The 18,740-nt window shown below is 40.3% G+C and overlaps 1 protein-coding gene across 4 annotated transcripts in view; it reads left to right on the forward strand.

The window, feature by feature from the left end:
* Positions 1–3,675: 3,675 nt before the first annotated feature.
* fbxw7 (F-box and WD repeat domain containing 7) overlaps positions 3,676–18,740 on the forward strand; it is a 134,086-nt gene continuing 119,021 nt past the window's right edge. For 3 of the 4 annotated variants that reach the window (XM_086295363.1, XM_086295361.1, XM_086295364.1), the window contains exon 1: positions 3,676–4,165. The gene's annotated coding sequence lies outside the window, so the exon portion shown is untranslated. The remainder of the gene's footprint in view (positions 4,166–18,740) is intronic. The other variant, XM_086295367.1, reaches the window with a different exon arrangement.

The raw sequence follows: 18,740 nt of genomic DNA on the forward strand, positions 1-18,740 counted from the left end.
TTATAAGCAGTTAAGTAACTTTGATGTCTTGTGTAACTCAGAGGTTCAAAGGATGGGAGCAGTGATCTGGAGCCCCCACTCCTGCAGCCCCCTCCCAAAGGTCACCCAGATTGAACCAGATCACAGCACTCCAGCTACAGTGAATGAGGAGGAAACAGAGCAGAGGGATACCTAATTAAATCATTCATTTATTCATATAAAAAAGAATGATGAATTAATTTATTAAGTGAAAGAATTACCTAAACCTTCCTTGACCTGTGTGAAAAAAATAAGAGCTGCAATCAAATGTTTGTGCTAACTGCCAATGAGTCATTCACATCAAGTATTTTCACCACATTGAGGGGTTTTCCAACATAGACTTTTTAAGGTATCAACTTTAACTAGGTCACTCGCAAACCCCATTGTTTTTTTTAGCCATTCAGAGGTAGGTTTATCCGGTCGTTAAGTGATGACATGACGAATCCTACTTCCGGGCCTAAAGTAGTCTGCGTTTAATATGGCTTTTGTGTTGTTAACATTGTTAATGTTATGTATTTTCTTCTATTTAATCTCAAAAAGCTCCTAAAAAAAGCTCCTAAAACAGTCAGTGATCACTGTTGACCTCCCTCGGCTTTTATTACCGCTAATCATTTATTTAAGCTCAGTTTTTAAAACCTTAGGATGTAACTACAGCCCAGCCCATGCAGCAGTATATGAATGACTAACCTCGTATTGTGGATGGATTATCTCAGTTGTTCTCCTGGCTGAAGTTTGGTCTTTTAACAGCATCCTGGCATGCGATTACATTTGTTCCTGACCACTCACATTAACTTTTATCGAGTGGAAAAAAATTGAGCTTGTTTATATTATGCTAACATAGCTGTGTCGCTAGCGGTCACGTAGCACATAATTATATACCAGCTAGCCCAACTTCAGTAACCCTACAAACATCACTGCTGTTTAGTTTTCTGTCTTCATTTATGTTGGAAGTGATAACAGAGCTGTACGTTTTAATTTGTTTCCAAAACCCCGCAGTCAGGACATGCTATATTGTATTTAGATAGAAGCTAGCGAGCTAACTTCCTGCTAACTTCTAACTCCGTTAAATGTCATAAATTCCGTTTTCATGGATGCCTGGATGTTAAACTCAATTGTTACACCTGGTATTAAAGATGAAAGACTTTAGACAGTTTTTCAACTCTCAGTAATGCCATAGTGATCGTTTGATATATGGACCTGCAGCGGAGTTTAGGCCCAGACATGGCTAGTGACGTCAGACTTAACGACCGGATTGTTGTGTTTCTGATCATTGTCCTCTTGAGGGGGCATGAACTGATGGCCAGACACTTTCCTTCAGGAGTTTCTGGTAGAGAGCAGAATGATTCAATCAATAATAGCAAGCCTTTCAGGTCCTAAAGCAGCAAAGCATCCCTAGACCATTGCACTACCACCACCATGTTTTACTGTTGCTATGGTGGGGTTTTTTTTTTTATGAAATACTGTGCTGAGCTTTATGCAGATGTAATGGGACTCACCTTCCAAAAATAAACTTTTGTCTCATTAGTCCACAGAATATTTTCCCAGAAGTCTTGGGGATCATCAAGATGCATTTAGTCAGCACTGGTTTTCTCCTTGACCCATGGATGCTATTTTTCATGACCTCTAACCTTAACAGAGACAAGTGAGGCATGCAGTCCTTTAAATGTTGTTCTGGGTTCTTCTGTGACCTCCTGGATGAGTCATCAACATGTTTTGGAGTTATTTTGGTAGGCTGGTCACTCCTAGGAAGGTTCACCACTGTTTCAAGTTTTCTACGTTTGTGGTGATGGCTCACTGTGCTTCACTGGAATCCCAAAGCCTTATAAACAACTTTGTTCCCATTTCCAGATGGACAGATATCAATGATTTTGTTTCTTAGCTGTTCTTGAGTTTCTTTAGATTGTGGTATGATGTGTTGCTTTTTGAGGTTTTTTTAGCCTGCTTCATTTTGTCTAACAGGCTTGATTTCAATTCAATTCAATTTTATTTATATAGTGCCAAATCACAACAACAATCCCCTCAAGGCGCTTTATATTGTACAGTAGATCGTACAATAATATATTCAGAGAAAACCCAACAATCATATGACCCCCTATGAGCAAGCACTTTGGCGACAGTGGGAAGGAAAAACTCCCTTTTAACAGGAAGAAACCTCCGGGAGAACCAGGCTCAGGGAGGGGCGGGGCCATCTGCTACGACCGGTTGGGGTGGGAGAAGGAAAACAGGATAAAAGACATGCTGTGGAAGAGAGACAGAGGTTAATAACAGATATGATTCAATGCAGAGAGGTCTATTAACACATAGTGAGTGAGAAAGGTGACTGGAAAGGAAAAACTCAATGCATCATGGAAATCCCCCGGCAGCCTACGTCTATTGCAGCATAACTAAGGGAGGATTCAGGGTCACCTAGCAAAAAGGAAAGTTTTAAGCCTAATCTTAAAAGTAGAGATAGTGTCTGTCTCCCGAATCCAAAACGGAAGCTGGTTCCACCGAAGAGGGGTCTGAAAACTGAAGCCTCTCCCTCCCATTCTACTTTTAAATACTCTAGGAACAACAAGTAAGCCAGCAGTGCAAGAGCGAAGTGCTATTTAAGTGACTTCTTAATTTAACAGGTCTGGCAGTAATCACACCTGAGTGTGGCTACTGAAACTGAAATCAACTTTTCAAATAAATAAATGGTGAATCACAGTTCATTCATGATTTAACAAGAAGAGGACAATTACTTTTTCACACAGCTCCAGGTTGCTTTGGATAGCCTTTTCCTTTAATAAATGAAATCATCGTTTAAAAACTGCATTTTGTATTTACTCTGGTTATCTCTGTCTAATATTAAAATTTTTTTGATGATCTGAAACGTGACAAATATTAAAAAAACCCCAAGTAATCAGGAATGGGGCAAATACGTTTCTATATTGTAGCCATAGGCTTAGACCTGGGAATGGTCATCACGACCATTAACAACAAAAATGATAATTCTAATATTAATTGTCATATAAATAATAAGGAGAAGATGACAAGACAAAGAAAAGAAAAACGAGGTGAAGTTAATCTGATGGCTTATCTAGAGTGTCTCACATTCACCAGGGACCCAGCTCCGTTAGGCACAGGAAAAGGTCATAAAAGGAAGAACTACTGCTTGAGCCTTACAGGACACCCCCCACCCCAGGAAGGTAGGCACATCACGCACGTCACATGTGTATCTATGTTTTCTCCGGACCTATGCATGTTGCATTGGCTCTAAAGTTGCTAAAGTCGGGTTTAAGGCCATGATATAAATGCTTTCACAAACCCCTCTTTGAAGCCTTGTCAAAATAAAAATAATAACGTAATAATAAAAGTACTGCAGAGAGGGAGAAATAAACTCCAGGGGAATATGTTTGGAATATTTCGAAATAAAATCCCAATCAACTACTATCTTTAATTTCTACTTTAAAAAACAAAAAACAAACTCATTTGTCTCCATAAATAAATGTCTCTATAAATGTTTCCATAAATTTGTCAGTTATTTTTGTGATTTTTTTTTTAAAAAGTGGAATTTTAACATTTAACACGAATCAATTCGTAAGACTTGATCCGCCATTGGTTGCATTTATAAAAATTAACCTACTTTATTTATTTTTCACATGGACGTATATCTCACGTAAGCGCGCACAGGAGCAAACAAAAACGTGCCATCATCAAGTTGCGACAGCCCTTCTCTCCAGTCGGTGGAGAGCCAGGAGAGGAGCAGACCTGGCCCCTGTTGAGGAGCTTGCGGACGGCAAGTCTTTTACTACTGACGCGCTATATGGGCTCCGTGGGTTTCTTCTGCCTCTTGTAATGATCGTAAATCACCGTGTAAGAGCACAGAGTCAACGGGTCGAGCAGTGCACTGGTCAGTTTGGCAGAGCAGCTAGCGTTAGCAGTGTTTGACTAGCCAGTTAACAGTATACGAACTTGGCTTGTGGAGGCTAGTTAGCAGGTCGTGCTAGCGTGCTAGCCTAGGTTGGTCAGGTGCAGTGACTGCTGCTGCTGGGAGACCCAAGAAGGAGCGTTTACCTCCAAGCGTTAGCTTCTTCAAGCCTCAAAGGATACCTCGCTGTGGATACCCGACCGGGAGGAAGCGCTGGAAAGTCCTGCTACTTGTGTCCATCGCCACATTTCCCAGGTAAATAAAAACAATGCGAATTACAAAGTACAGCACCGCAGCTCGGGGATATTGCAGCGGTGGACCGGTGGGGAAAAGGGCCTAGCATTAGCCTGCTAACGCAGTCGCTAGCTATTAGCAGTGCTAACGTTAGCCAGCTTGTGTTGATGTGGAGCTTGGTAGCGCTCAGAGTTGAAGTTTAAGTTAGCAGATTTAGCTGAATGTGCTGCACGGGATGAAGTTTGTTGCCTACTTCGGCTGCCTCTCCGGCCAGCGCTGGGCTTTTTAAACAAACCGAGTCAACAGCTGCAGAGTGCGAGGACTTTAATGCCCGTGCACGCATTAACCCGATAACCGTGGGTCTTTAACTTGACTTTAACTCAGTCAGTCTACATCTTTAAAAAGTCACTGATTTGCCTCGAGGTTTTGAGGTAATGTACAGCATACAACTTTCTGTTCTTAAACCCTCGATCAGAAAAAGGAAACGTCCTAAAGAAAGCAATGTACTGGGAAGAAGCCACAGGAAGAGCAAGTTGATGTCTGTGTGCAGAGCAAACGATGAATCTAAAGTATGGACGTCAGGATGGTCAAATTATAGATTGCAAACCTGTATGAACAGTTTGAGACATGCCATGAAACACATAGCTGCACAGACTCCACTCCTCCTGGGCAGCTGCCAGGCAGCTTAAACACACCAGAGGCAACTTTGCTTCACTATTCACATATAAAGGAGAAAGGAAAGGAGCACAAAAGCACGAAGTGTAGTAGAAAAATGCTGTTTAGTATGGCAGCTCCTATTTCTTCATCTGTTCAAGGGTTTCTGTTTAAAAAATGTTTATAGCGCCACTGCAAAGGTCACTTCTGTTAATTTTATAAAGTTATCCAAATCCAGACTTTATCTTGGGGAACAGAGGACTAAATTCATGGGATGTTGACAGCTGAGAGATTTAAGACTTTTAAGGTTATTGTGGCTGTGCTCTGATTTCTTGCAAATCACAGGACTTGAAATTGTTTTGTCACAGGAGGCAGCTTTAGTTAAACCAACACTGAGCTGACAGCTTGATGCACAGTCCACATCCCTTATTCAGTTAGTCGCCTAACATGCTGTAAATGCAGCCTAATGCAACAGTCTTGCAAGCCGTTATGAATATTATGTTCCTCTTTTGTCCAGACATTTTTAGAAAGTTGTTGATCTAAAACTGTATGGCCATTTCTTTTTACTGGTGCCTTAATGTTTACTCTCCTGTGGTGGACAGGCTTGTCTTTGTGTCCCTGACATCCAATTGTTTCAGTTCTAACAGAGTCGCAACAGCAGAGTACAAACCAGCCCAACAATACGTATTATTTTCAGTTCTTCATTATGCTTGTGAGACCTTAGCTTGTGTTTCATCGTGTAAGCCTTAATTACATTGTTTTTACCATAGTTTTTTTTTGTTTTGTATTGTTGATTAAATGCAATGTAACTCGAGTCAAACATGAACTTGGAACTACCCAGATTTCTACTCCGCTGTGTAAAACTGGAGTGCATCAAGTTTAAACTCAAACTTGACCACAACCCCTCATATGCAGCGATAGCCAAACCCAAATGGGTGTGCATTCATTACATATTTCTCTTAAACAACAGAAGTGCAGTACTGAAGCGCACCATTAAACGGTTTCAGATTCAATTCTCTCTTATTTAACCATGCTGCATCTTTCTCTTGTGCTGTTTTGTCAGTTTGGATCAAATTGTGCAGCTCATGTTAATTTCAGTTTGGGAGGGAGTCGTGAGGTCAGGTCAGATGACCAACTTTGGTTAAGATGCACAGATGTCAGCCAGTCCATTTGAATGAATCTTCTGTCACTTCCCTTCTATATTTGTTACGCTGCTATTCTAAGAGTGATGCTTTGCACACACATACTTGTGTAATCTGTGCAGTATAAAGCACCACATTGATTACAAAAGTGCAGCAGCACTGTTGCATATCTTTTGCCATACTGAGTTTGACTGCAGAAGTGTGGACACACTGCTGATAGGATATCATTCAGTTGCCAAATTACATAATTTACAGCTTTCTTTAAAAAAAAAAAAAAAAAAAAAAAGGAGATACAACATTTCTCTGGAAGAGTGTCAACAAAAGCTGAGCACCAGAAGCTTCATAAAGGGAGCATTTATTTCAGTGCTGTTGTATTGATTGCTGGTTAAAAATGTGCTTTGGGTTGCACATAACAGATGAAACGGTCCGATCAGCCAGGAGCTGGAAATCTGCCTCTGTTTGATCAAAAATTGATGATGTTCTTTTTCTCAGCACTGGTGTTTATTAATCATTAGAAATGGAAGGATAAAATGGGTCTCATTTGTTAGTACTGGCTTAACTTTGTGTCATATTGAAGTGACCTATGTATGCATGCCCAAGATTGACGATCAGAGATCTGTTAAGGACAATATTTTATTACATTTTTTGTACCTGTTCAGTTTCCTTTAAGTGCCTGCAAACATTTATTGTATAGAAGACGAAGGCTTTCTGAACCCATAGTATTACTAATTATGATCAGACTGCAAATAGCCTGTATTGTCATTATGAACAAATCTGGATGTTATTTTCTTGATTAGCCAATCTGTTTCTGAGAATTGCTCTTGCTGTGTCCTGTTGTCCGATCAACTGTCCAAAACACAAAGATAAGGTCATTTACTGTTGCATAATCCTGAAGAGGGGGAAAAAATCCAACCCAAAACCCAGCAAATCCTCATATTTAGAAGATGAAGCCAACCAATGTTTAACACTTGAGTTTGTAAAATCACTGACAGTTAATAGATCTCCCTAAATAGTAGGGGGGGGGGGTCTCAATGCAGCATAGTATTGCGATATTTTTTTGTGCCGATATAGTATCAATACAAGAACACCAAATATCGATATTTTATTAAATAAATTAAAATAATCTGGGAATCTCCTGCACCAGCATCCTGAAATAAGGTTATCAGAACAAATTTAAATTTAATAAACCATCCAACACTGGATGCATTTAGCTTGACAAAGTTATTTCCTAATTCCGAGCAAGCTCATTCACACTAGTAGGAATAGGACAGGACGGCAACCTCCTTACATTTACCAGAAGAAGTGGTGGGTGTCTGGCGACTGTATTGAATTTTTCACATTCCGCAAGTGATGGCAATTTGTGGTAACTAAATGGTTGCCCACGCCTTCAGGGTTTGCACATTCAAAGCCACTTTTGATCGTAAGGGGATTGCACAGGTCGGCAAACAGTTGCAGTCTGACTTGGACTGACTGTACTCTGAGAGATGTTGAAGGTTTGCAAATAATTACTATCTGACTTATAAATGCAGACAGATTGCAAGCACGTTGCCTTAAATCTGAGTCTTTGTCAATGAGCACAACTTGAAGAGACTTGATTTGACTGGCTGCCAGCTGGTTGTATTCTGGCTTTATTCCTGTAGAACAGTTGCAGAATGCAGATGTGATAGTTGGATTTCTGTCTATGTAGACAGCAACAGATATGTGGTTTTTCAACAGCCCCTATTCAGTCTCAGACTGACTCCGTCTTATGGCAACATTTATAGCAGGTTTTAGTGACAGGGTTGATTTTTGCAGCAAAAAAAAAAAGAAGTGGGATAACTATGTTTTGATAAAACAGATATTGCCTAAGTTTAACATAATTAGCAGTTTGAAAAAGGTGATAAATTGCAGTTTGTTATTGTGCACTGCAAAAAGTTAATTGCAATAAAACGCTAACATGATCATTTCTGTCAGGTGAGCAGTCATTGCAGTTTAAAATTATTTTCAACACCTATGACATGTACAACCACTTTACTTGATGCTGTGTGCCTGATCATACCAGTGTGTGATGCTCTGCATTCTCATGTGATGAATGTTCAGATTTTTCCAAGATTATTTCAGATTTTTATGGCTTTTTCTGCAGCGCGTCTCTCTGCCGTCTGTAAAAAGCCAGGCGGCGGAGCAGATGAATAGGAATGGCAGATGTAGTTGTTTTGAGAGGACGGTTTTAATTTGGTCTTTTACTGCGTTGAACAGGTTGTTGTTTGGCAGCACTTCTGAAACTGTGTTGGAAGAGGCTGTTTTAACCCTTTAAGACCTACCATAGAACCAAGTCCGCCAGAGCTTATATTATATTTTTACATGCTGTGGAGCCATTTTTGGGAGCATTTCAAGTTGCTATACATCAATACAACCATTATAGCCCAAACTTTAATAATATGTCTGCATTAGGTGCATAGTAATTACATAAATTGCAAAAAAGTGTAATAAACTACAAAAAATTGAAAATCGTTTTTGTTTTTTTAACATATATTTCTAGTTAGAGAAATTTAAGAGGCTTATCCCTCAAAACTGTAAATACAAAAAAGTTGCAGAAACTAGTTTCCCACCACAGGAAATTTATTTTAAGTGTCTTCATAGTTTTATTTTTGAAATACACCAATTTTTATATACTGCAGGAAAAACGAAAATAAATATTATAGTGCAAATTTGCAAAATAACAGCATATGCATCACAATAAACTATTTCCAGCAGTGGAATATGAGTCCTAAGCATCCCAGAAACGACACAGAAAGTCATGAAATCAAACATAACTTTTAAAAACACAAGTATAAGCTCATGAGGTACGATGGTAAAAAAACTACATTTCCGCAAAATGACATCACTTCCGGTTTCGGGCAGGTCATGCGGTCATGTGATAGTTCACGCTGATGGACGTAGGAAGTGTTACAAACAGCTGATTGGATCGGCGAAGCGTGTTTCTGGAATATCATGTTTTTGTTGCTGCAAGTGATTTTTATGCAGTTTTTGCAAAGCTATATGTGGAAGGAAACTGTGACCTAGGACAAGCTGATGGCATAAGATGTAAGTACAACTCCTCCGGTTTCATATGCAAAAAAAATTATTGCGCTAGCTTACGTGGTTGCAGAGCTACCGGGATTTAAAAATAGTTACGCAAAACAGAGCGTGCCCGCTCCGATCGGCTGTAAAGGGTTAATATGTACAAACTAAGCTGCTCTCTGGGGTTTGTTTTTCATAGCCAGCCCATTATGTACCCCCTTTGAAAATGGTTGCAACAAGAACATTATTAACATTATTAAACCCTTCAGTTAAATGTATGCTGGGTTTTTTGTTTTGGGTTTTTTTGGGGGGGGGATGTACTCTATCTTCTCCTCTCTCCTCCAGCAGGGCAGTGTATGCTAATGAAGATCAGAGAATTCACATTCAAGGATAGGCTGAAAGTGTTTAAGACGAACTGCATATTTTCAATTTATTTTTACACAAAAATATGGATCAGTATTGATAGGATTTTAGTTATTCCATTATCGATTGTTTCCAAAGGTCAAATACTTTATCTTTGTTGTGATTCCTGTTTTTCTTGTGTTTGGGGAGAGGGAGAGATACAAGCAATCTTCCCACCTGCCTTCACTGCCAACTGTATGTTTCCCCCCCTCTGTGCATCTCTCTTTTTATTTTCTTTTTTCTTTTTCTTTTTCTTTGTTTTTCTCCCCTCAGATTTGGTTGTTGGTGTGTGTCGGAGAGCTGCTACTGCCCTGGTCAGGACTAGCAACTTTTCTGCCACCAGCAGCAGCAGAGCTTCTAGCTTTAAACAAGATTCAAGGTTGTTGAAGAGAGGGAGAGAGAGTGGGGGGGGAGAAGACAAAAGCTTAGCTTCTTTAAAGCTGGAAATCTGTAACCTGTTATGAGTACAGGGTAAATGACAGAAACAAGGTAAAGCCTCTCATATTGCAGTGAAATGAAACTGGTACACAAAATTAGGTTAAAAAAATTACTTGGAAGTTTAGTTTATGGATTGCTGCAAGCCCTTAAAGATTATGACAGGGTATCCTGGACGTTGTTTGCGTAAAGCTTCACATTCCCACACTCCTTACTGTTGCTGTGTTACTGACATCAGGGCTTTCCTAATACTGTTCTCATGGACGGTGAGATTTCCTGTCTTTGAAACTTGTGTTGGCAAAGCATGAAGATGGTGGACATTGTTTACGTTGCATATGGGGAGACTGGCCTTAGTAAATCCACACTCAGTCTGAAATCTTCAACTGAGGAAAACATATATGCATATTTTGTAACCAGTGAGTGAATCAGTCTGCTTTCCAGATGCTGGCTATTCCTAACAAAGCTACTACTCAGGGTTGCTTGTCTAGTTTTAAGACTCCTTACATATGGAGAGAGATAGTACAAGTCAGTTACTCTGTGGGGGTTGTGTTTTCAAGTGGTAAACGGATGTTCAAGCCACTGTTTATGTTTGGAGGAAAGCTTAAAAGTGGGAAGTGTTGCTTGAATCTTTGAGTTGTGTCTAATATACCAAATTGAGAGGGTAATGGGATTTCTACAGATGGACAGCTTTGGAGCAGAGGGGACAGATGGTTGAAAGACATTAGGTTTAAATGGTGCAATCCACAGAGGGAAACGGGAAAGGGGTGACAGCAGCAAATGTGTAGAGAGGTGCTGTGTAGTTTGCATACTTAAAGACTTATTCAGCTGTGTATGTAAACTGGGAAATGAGGAGGGAAATGAAACTGTCTTCATAAGCATGGGAAGGACATTAAAGGGGCTTTTCCGTGGGGAGTTCCAAGAGGATCTCCAGTCTCAAGGAAATCTCTTGAAGAGTAACTTAAAGTCATCAAGTGGTCCTTTGTGGCAACAAAGTACAGCAACATAAAGAAAAAAGGGCACAATTATTGTTATTAGGGTCAGACATTACAACACACACTAGAGCCTTTATCTCCACTGCTGCCTCTCCTCAGCTTGAGAAGCTGCAATTCTTTGTAATGATGGCTTACCTTGTTTTAAAATTAGCATTGTTGTTGGGGGCGTTACTGGGAGTTGTGAGTAGACATGAAACCAGAAAAGTAAAATAGCTGTTTAGTTATTTCTGGTGATTTTAATTCTGTGGCCTGATATGAAGATTTCTGTATACGTGTCTGCTGCCTGGGCAAGGCCTTTCCTGATGCAGCTGCAGTTAGTCACATCGACACATTAGAGGAGTGGTTCTTAAACAGTGGGTGACTCCCACAGGTGGAGTATAGGGGTGGGGTGGGGTGGGGACAATGACGACAAAGGGTTTTATTAAGAATTTGCTTAAAGTTAATTTGCTTAAAGTTACCTGGTTTGATTTATATGTATGTGTAGGGCTGGGCGATATATCGAGTTTTTAAAAATATCGATATATTTTTATACGAGATATAAGGTGTGACAATATCCTTTATATCGATATAGTCTACGTTATAATTATACTTGTGGAGCCGCAAGTTTGCCTCTCTTTCGTCCACTTTTGTCTTTACGCAACGTTACTCGGCCTCGCCCCTCCTTCACTGAACACAGCTCCCCCTCCTCCCCCATCGCTTCACCTGCAGGAAGCGACAAGATGTTAACGGAGATTTGCCGTGTCCGAGTTACTGCACTTCGCCCCGTGCGTGGGACTGGACGCCGTCAACGTGTTAGCTAGCTAACCACGCTAACGAGCTAACCACGCTAACGCCATGCAGCTCAGAGGCGCTGCACAGCCTAAAATCCTTGCATTTTCTCAAAAGTTGACAGCGCGCCTTATGTATGAATTCTGTTTGTGCTTGATGGCCGCGAACCGATTTTTATGTGGAACACGGCGCTCAGCAATCTGTCAAAAAAATGTTTTAGTACGACGTTGGTAAGCAGTGGCGTGTCTAGAAAATTTTTGTTGGGGGGGCCAGGTAGGGGCACAGATTTGGAGAAGGGTGGCAGATGTAATTGGCAGATAATGTTTAAAAAAAGAATTCTACCAACCATTAACCATAATTCAATAACCCTATAAACCTAATAACCGAATGCGCTTTTAACTCTTATTAGAATGAGATTTTAACCACTACGGTGCAAAGTTTTTAGATACTGCGTTGATAAAGTACAAGAGATACAATCAGTGCTTTGTCAGTGTTTACTCAGCATTCAAGGACAGCAATATTTGCATAGTGTTTTTACTGACATATAGTGCACATATGTTTTGGGCAAAAACATTTTTGAATATTAAAATACGAACATTTTTGTAACAAACAATTGACAAATTAGTCAATGCCAATGCAAAACTTTATCTGCCTGTTTAAAAAAAAAAAAAGAAGATAATCTTCTCACAAACTGGTGTTTGATTTTAAACAGGAAAAAAGTGGGGAAACAACTGAAAAGACTAACATTTGAATAAAACCTGAAAGCAAGTAAATACTTTATATGCTGCCTTATGGTAAACTTTGGTAATATTGATAAAGAACAACACTGGCTGATGATGAAATACAGTCAGCTGGCATGGTGACACTGCCAGTATTAACCTGCAGGGCTGGACCGGGACAGAAAATCGGGCATTTTGACTACAGACCGGCCCACCAGGTATTAAAACCATAAAGCCTTTGAATGAAAACAAATGCTGTTGTGACAGTGATGTACACTGTCTTGTTGGTATATGTATGATTTCTATACATTTTACATCAGATAAAAACTTTGGTTGTAAGATTGAGATAATTATTTAATAAAAGCGAGATATTTTAAATGAGAATAAGAAAGAAAAGTAATTTCTTTGTGCTCCACCTCTCCCTGTTAATGCCCTACCTGGCCCCCTGGCATAACTTTGCTAGACCCGCCCCTGCACAGTTACCAGCTGTCAGCTACGTAAAAAAGGATCCTGGTGTTATTTGTCTCTCAGAAACAGTTCATAACTTCCCTTCAGCTCATTCATGTCACCTAAAAGGTAAACCTGTTTCTCCATCACAGCTCTGATGATTCAGTAAGGACATCTCCTGGTTTCATCTTCATGTTTCCCTCTCACCACATATCCAAACCGACATCATGACCAGCAGCTTTTACAGCTGTGGCTCCAGCAAACATCAGCTGATACTAGAAATTAATATTAAATAAATTCTAACAACAGCTGATCAAGCTTAAACGTGCTGCTGTTGTTTAGCGCGACATCTGCTGGTTTCCTCTTTCTGGCACAAAGTGGGCGATAAATAAACAAGAGAGAAAAGCCGATCAGCTGATCATTGATCAGTTTCATGATTGAAGTAGAAACAGGAGAGGGAGGGGAGAGAATGAGAGGAGAAGAGGCAGCTGTGCAGCGTAACGACAGAATAAATCCAGCTTTGTCTTTTTCCATTCTAGCTAAAGTTTGGGACAAACTGCGTCTCTTCTCAGCTCAATACCAAACGCATAATATTTTCTCTGAATGAGGGACCATTCCATTTTTAAGGAGCCGTTGGCAACTCTACTAACTAACCTTATGAATAAAATAAAGTTCACTATCAGTAACATCATAGCAACTGAACAGCTGTACAGAAACTCCGTCATGCTAGCTCGGGCAGTATGAGTTATTGCAACTGACAGTAAAAAGTCAGCACAACAAAAATAAACTCCACCTAAACTTAGTTTATATCTGACCCAGATAGACTGCAGGTCATAACTTCTTACCTGAAGTTCAGTTCACCTGACACTCGGACTGGCGGCTGCCTCGGGTCTCTCCTCCTCCTGCCTCCCCTTCCCTCATCCACCTGCTGGCCTCTGTGGAAGCCCCGCCATAGCCACCACCAAACAACTGAGTTATTTTTACACATCGACCTGCATCTGGCCAATCCACCACCTCTCATTGTTCATGCCCTTACAAAATAAAAAAAAAAAAATAAGTCACCGGGCATATGCCCGGTATGCCCGATGGCCAGTCCAGCTATGCAACCAAATCTGCAGCTCCATACAGCAATGTTACGACTTAGATGATATCTTATAACTCATAACTCTTATGTTAGCTCCCCTCAGTAGCCTACTGTCTGAAATATTCGAGGGCTGCAATAATTCTTTAAGTGTTATTTTTTTCCTTGGGATTCTAATTTCACCGAAGTTTACTAAACTCAACAAACTTAATATTACTTACCGGGACATTTATTCTGTCCTCATTTTCTTTCACCGAAAAATTGTTTCCAGCAGTGCCGTCTTTCGTGCTTGGCTCTCCTACCTTTGCTAACGTGATGCGCATAGCGCAGAAGCCGATGCTGCATTCACTTACACTCGGATATCTGAGCGTCACCGTGAAAACATAATCGGACATTTGATATTTGATTGAATTGTATTGTTTTGCCTTCGGGGTGGCACCTGGGGTGGCCAGTCTGGTTGGGGGGGTGGCCTGTGCCCCCCCAGGCCACCCCGGTGGACACGCCATTGTTGGTAAGCTACGGTGCTGCACCGCTTGATGGATTGTCAGAGCATTACGGCTACCGAGGAGCCTTCGTGGAGTGATACGTACTGTGCTTCAACGTAATATTACCTTACTGTGTATAAGGACTATAAATGGCACCTGTTAAGAGACGTGGTTACGAAGAGGATTTCAAACTCAATGCTGTCAGTCACACAGTAGAAGTTGGGAACAGAGCAGCTGTGAAATCTGTCTTTGTTATTATGCTCAGCGTCTTTTAGTTTACATTTTGACTGCACAATTGTGAGCTTTTTGTTATGCACAAAAACAACATTGTTTTCTTTTATTTATGGAGCATTATTATTTAATAAATGCTCATAATTTATTTTTGAGTAAATCTTATGTACATCTATGCTCTATGTTAATAGAAATGCCTGTGTGACATCTGGGACACAGCTTGGACTAAGAACTCTCTTTTTGTTCTTACTTTATGGCTTTAAAAAAAAAAATATCGAGATATGAATTTTGGGTCATATCGCCCAGCCCTATGTATGTGTATATATGATACGATCATTATAGTAATATGACCATGATGTCAATGCCACGACATCCCCGCATGATATCTATGAAACCTATCTAATTCACAGCTTCAGGCCTTCCCTAGCTATCTTATCTTACGCTATCAGATGCACATTTTCTCTTCCTCCTATACTCATGAAGAATGTAATATTTATAATATTTGAATTCTCTTTCTCGGCTTATTGCATACCTCCATCATCTGTAACTTTGTCGTTAGCAGTGTGATACCATCCTCTGTTTTGTGCCTTTTAAAAATGCTCTCTTCTAAATGCTTGCTTTATCAGTTTGAGTTACTCTGAGGATTTACTGGAGCCTTAAGAGCAAAGTATGGGTTTATTCTGTGCTTGTAAACGGCCCGTTTGCTCAGTATCTGTGAGGCGCAAGGAGTATGTTAATAATTCAGTGCTGTGCCATGTAGCTCTGAGCTGGGTAATGAACATGGGGAGAAATCTCCCAGGCATTTTGCTTTGATGTGGGCTGTGTTTTGAACACTAGGTGACACAGTGCAGGGACAGAAGAAAGTGGCAGTCTGGGACAAAAGTCAAGAGTGGATATATTAGGGTCCACAATTATACTGCAGCAGAGCATATTATCAACAGCCAAAGATATGAAAGTACAAATAGCATCTCTTTGTCTTTGTCCTCTGAGAAGGAATACTTTATTTCTTCTTTGAAGTGTTGATCAGGCACAACTCGAACAGTGAGCTGCTTTCACACCCAATTGATGGCTACGTACTAAATATCTATGTACTGGTTACGTGCTGGAGCTGAAACTAGAGGAGCAAGTTTTACATAAACACAAATGAGCACTTTTCACACATGCACTATACCCCCTTAAATGTTTTGATGAAAGTGCATGTGAAAAGAAAGTGTTAGAGGCAGCCAGATCAGACTTTGCCAGCACCCTGGAACAAAGTGCACGTGTATGCTTGTGCACAGGTGAGAATTTACAGCAGTATCTCTTCACGAGCTTTTTGAAACTGAGTCGCTCAGATTTACATAATTGTAACAGTTGTAACTTTACAAATTTGTTATAATCTTAAAAATTATCTCCACATCAATTATATATATATATATATATATATATATATAAATAAATAAATAAATAAATAAATAAATAGGGCTATAACAGCGGTTCCGATGTAGCGGTTCCGAATGACAGCAATATCAGGAAGAAGGAACACGAGAAGCTGGAGAAATACCAAGGGCTCAGAGAAGAGCTCGAGAGGATGTGGAGGGTGAAGGTAACGGTGGTAATCGGAGCACTAGGTGCGGTGACTCCCAAGCTAGGCGAGTGGCTCCAGCAGATCCCGGGAATAACATCGGAGATCTCTGTCCAGAAGAGCGCAGTCCTGGGAACAGCTAAGATACTGCGCAGGACCCTCAAGCTCCCAGGCCTCTGGTAGAGGACCCGAGCTTGAAGGATAAACCGCCCGCAGGGGCGCGCTGGGTGTTTTTTATTTATTTATTTTTATTTTTTTCCATTGACTTGGCGTGTGTATGTCACTTCAGGCACACAAGGCACCACATAGTCACAGTTTATAAGTCCCTATTGAAGACCTGAACTTTCAATAAGTAACTTTTACTAAATGTGGATCTATAATGCCTCACTACACATAGAAGTAGTTTTCATAATCAGAGTTACTAGCGAAACATAGAGCCTCCATGGTATGAAAAGTCTGCTACAATGCAGTTTCTGCCAGGAAACTTTTTCAGTTCAGCTCATTTATATAGGACCAAATTTTTATACTAAAAGGTAAAGACCCTACAATCAAACAATCAATCCCCTGTGAGCAAGGACTTTATGATAGTTGGAAGGAAAAGCTCCCTTTTTAAAAGGAAGAAATCTCCAGAAGAACCAGGCTCTTGGAGGGGCAGGGGCAGGTGAACAGGAGACTAGACTAAGGGAGAGACAAGACACAAATATAATGACATGCTGCAATGGTATATCCTCCTGAGAACCAGCCTTTTCATTTGTGGCCTGTGCAATGGACATTTTTGGATGTTTTTTGGTCTATATATTTTGACTTATTTGAGCTACCTTAATAAGTCTTGTTGTGCTAAATAGAGAACATCCTTTCCATTGATATCTCATGCGTTTGGGTGGCCTCTTTTAGCTCCAAAGAGGAAGGAAATCAAAACGTTCAATCGGAAGAATCTCTTTTCCTCAGTTCTCAGGAGGATATAAATGTATGATGAATGAAAAGAGGTGAGTGGAATAGTAGTGCTTAGTGCGTCACATGAAATCCTGCAGGCTGTGTCTGTAGCAGCATAATTAAGGGATAGTTCAGGGTCACCTAAATGAGCATCAACTATAGTCTTTATCAAAGAGGAATCCAAACTGGGAGCTGTTTCCTGAGGTGAAGGGCCTGAAGGCTCTGCCACCCATTCTACTTTTAGAAACCACAAGTAAGCCTGAAGTATGAGAGTGAAGTGCTCTGTTAGGGTAATATGATATTATAAGAACTTTAGGATATATTAACCCTGTCAACACTGGGGAAATGGGGAAAGATGGTAATTAGTAGACATACGTGGATGGCTGTCATTTGACCAGATAAAATGGTTTTAGTGTTGTGTATAGTTATTATTTTTTTTAAATATTTGTTTTTCATTTGAAAAATATGGGGAAAATATTCATGGCAGCATGCTAATAATAAACATTAGCTTACTTGGCTGTTGAACCTTTTTGTTTCTATTGTGTCTAAACCTCCCACTATGCTTGAGCCTGTTATGGGAGTCAACTAAAGTTAGGCAGGCTGCTGGGGCTGGAATATACAGCCTAAACCCAGTAATGGATTATACAGCACTTGTATTGTCAAATTTCACTCATACCACACATTGATTTGGGTACTGCGGCTTGTTCTGGCAATATTGTGGGTCTGCTGTCGGACTGACAGAATGCCGTCACTTTGACAGATTGATAAAGCCACCGATGTTCCTATGTCTTCATACGTTTAAAAGGGACAAAAGTGATTTGAGCCGTCTAGCCTTTTCTTTTGTAATTTCCCATCACAAAATGCCTTCAGGCTGTGGGTCATTTTGTTCAGTCCTTTTCCATCTCACCTTAACACAATTGCATCTCTTCACTGCCTCCCACAACCCATTTCCTCTCAAATGCCCACCGGTCCTTCTCTGAGACTGCAGCAGAGGTGCAGCACAAAACCTGTTTGAAAGGCCTCTTTGCTGTTGGCATGGAAACGTCTGCCTTTGTGAATGGAGGCTTCCCTTACATGCCTGGTCAGAGGTCTCCCGATGTCTCATGGTCCAAGAGGACCTGGCCAGACCTCTGTGCCACATCACCAAGCCTGTGTTGAAGTCATGAAGTCAGGCACTTCTGCTCACGTAGTTTGTGTCTGTTCCTTGTTCACATTGTGTTACTGCAAGTCTCGACTTGACTTACATGAACTAGAGTGCTCTCAATCATGTCCTGCTGTAGTAACTGAAAACTAAAATTTAGAGAACTTTACAATAAAATTTGGGAGGGAGTAGTTTGTGCAAAGTCCTGGATTTGTTTGAACTAGTTTCACAGCACTTCACTTTGGAACGGGTTCAGAAATCTGGCTAAACTTCTGTGATTAGTGGCTCTCTGCTAATATTTATAAAATGTAGCGTGAAAAGAATATTTTATCTTCCTGCTCAGAGACTGAAGTTCATTGGTTAGAGCTATTGGTTAATTAATTGAGCATCTATCCCTCAGCAAAATGAGCATTTTACACATTACTGAAATAGGATAATATCCTGAGCATCACAGCTGGGTTTTTGTTTTTAAATACATAATACAGTATTTTAAAGATTAATTGGTCATACTGAGTGATTTGTTTGTGGAACAGTCATACAGTTTGGCAGGCTTCCCTGTAGGT

This window comes from Aulonocara sp. 'chitande type north' Nkhata Bay, linkage group LG6, assembly GCF_057382095.1.
Source record: "Aulonocara sp. 'chitande type north' Nkhata Bay isolate Kocher_YH1m ecotype deep benthic linkage group LG6, A_spYH_male_GT1.1, whole genome shotgun sequence".
Lineage (NCBI taxonomy): Eukaryota > Metazoa > Chordata > Actinopteri > Cichliformes > Cichlidae > Aulonocara > Aulonocara sp. 'chitande type north' Nkhata Bay.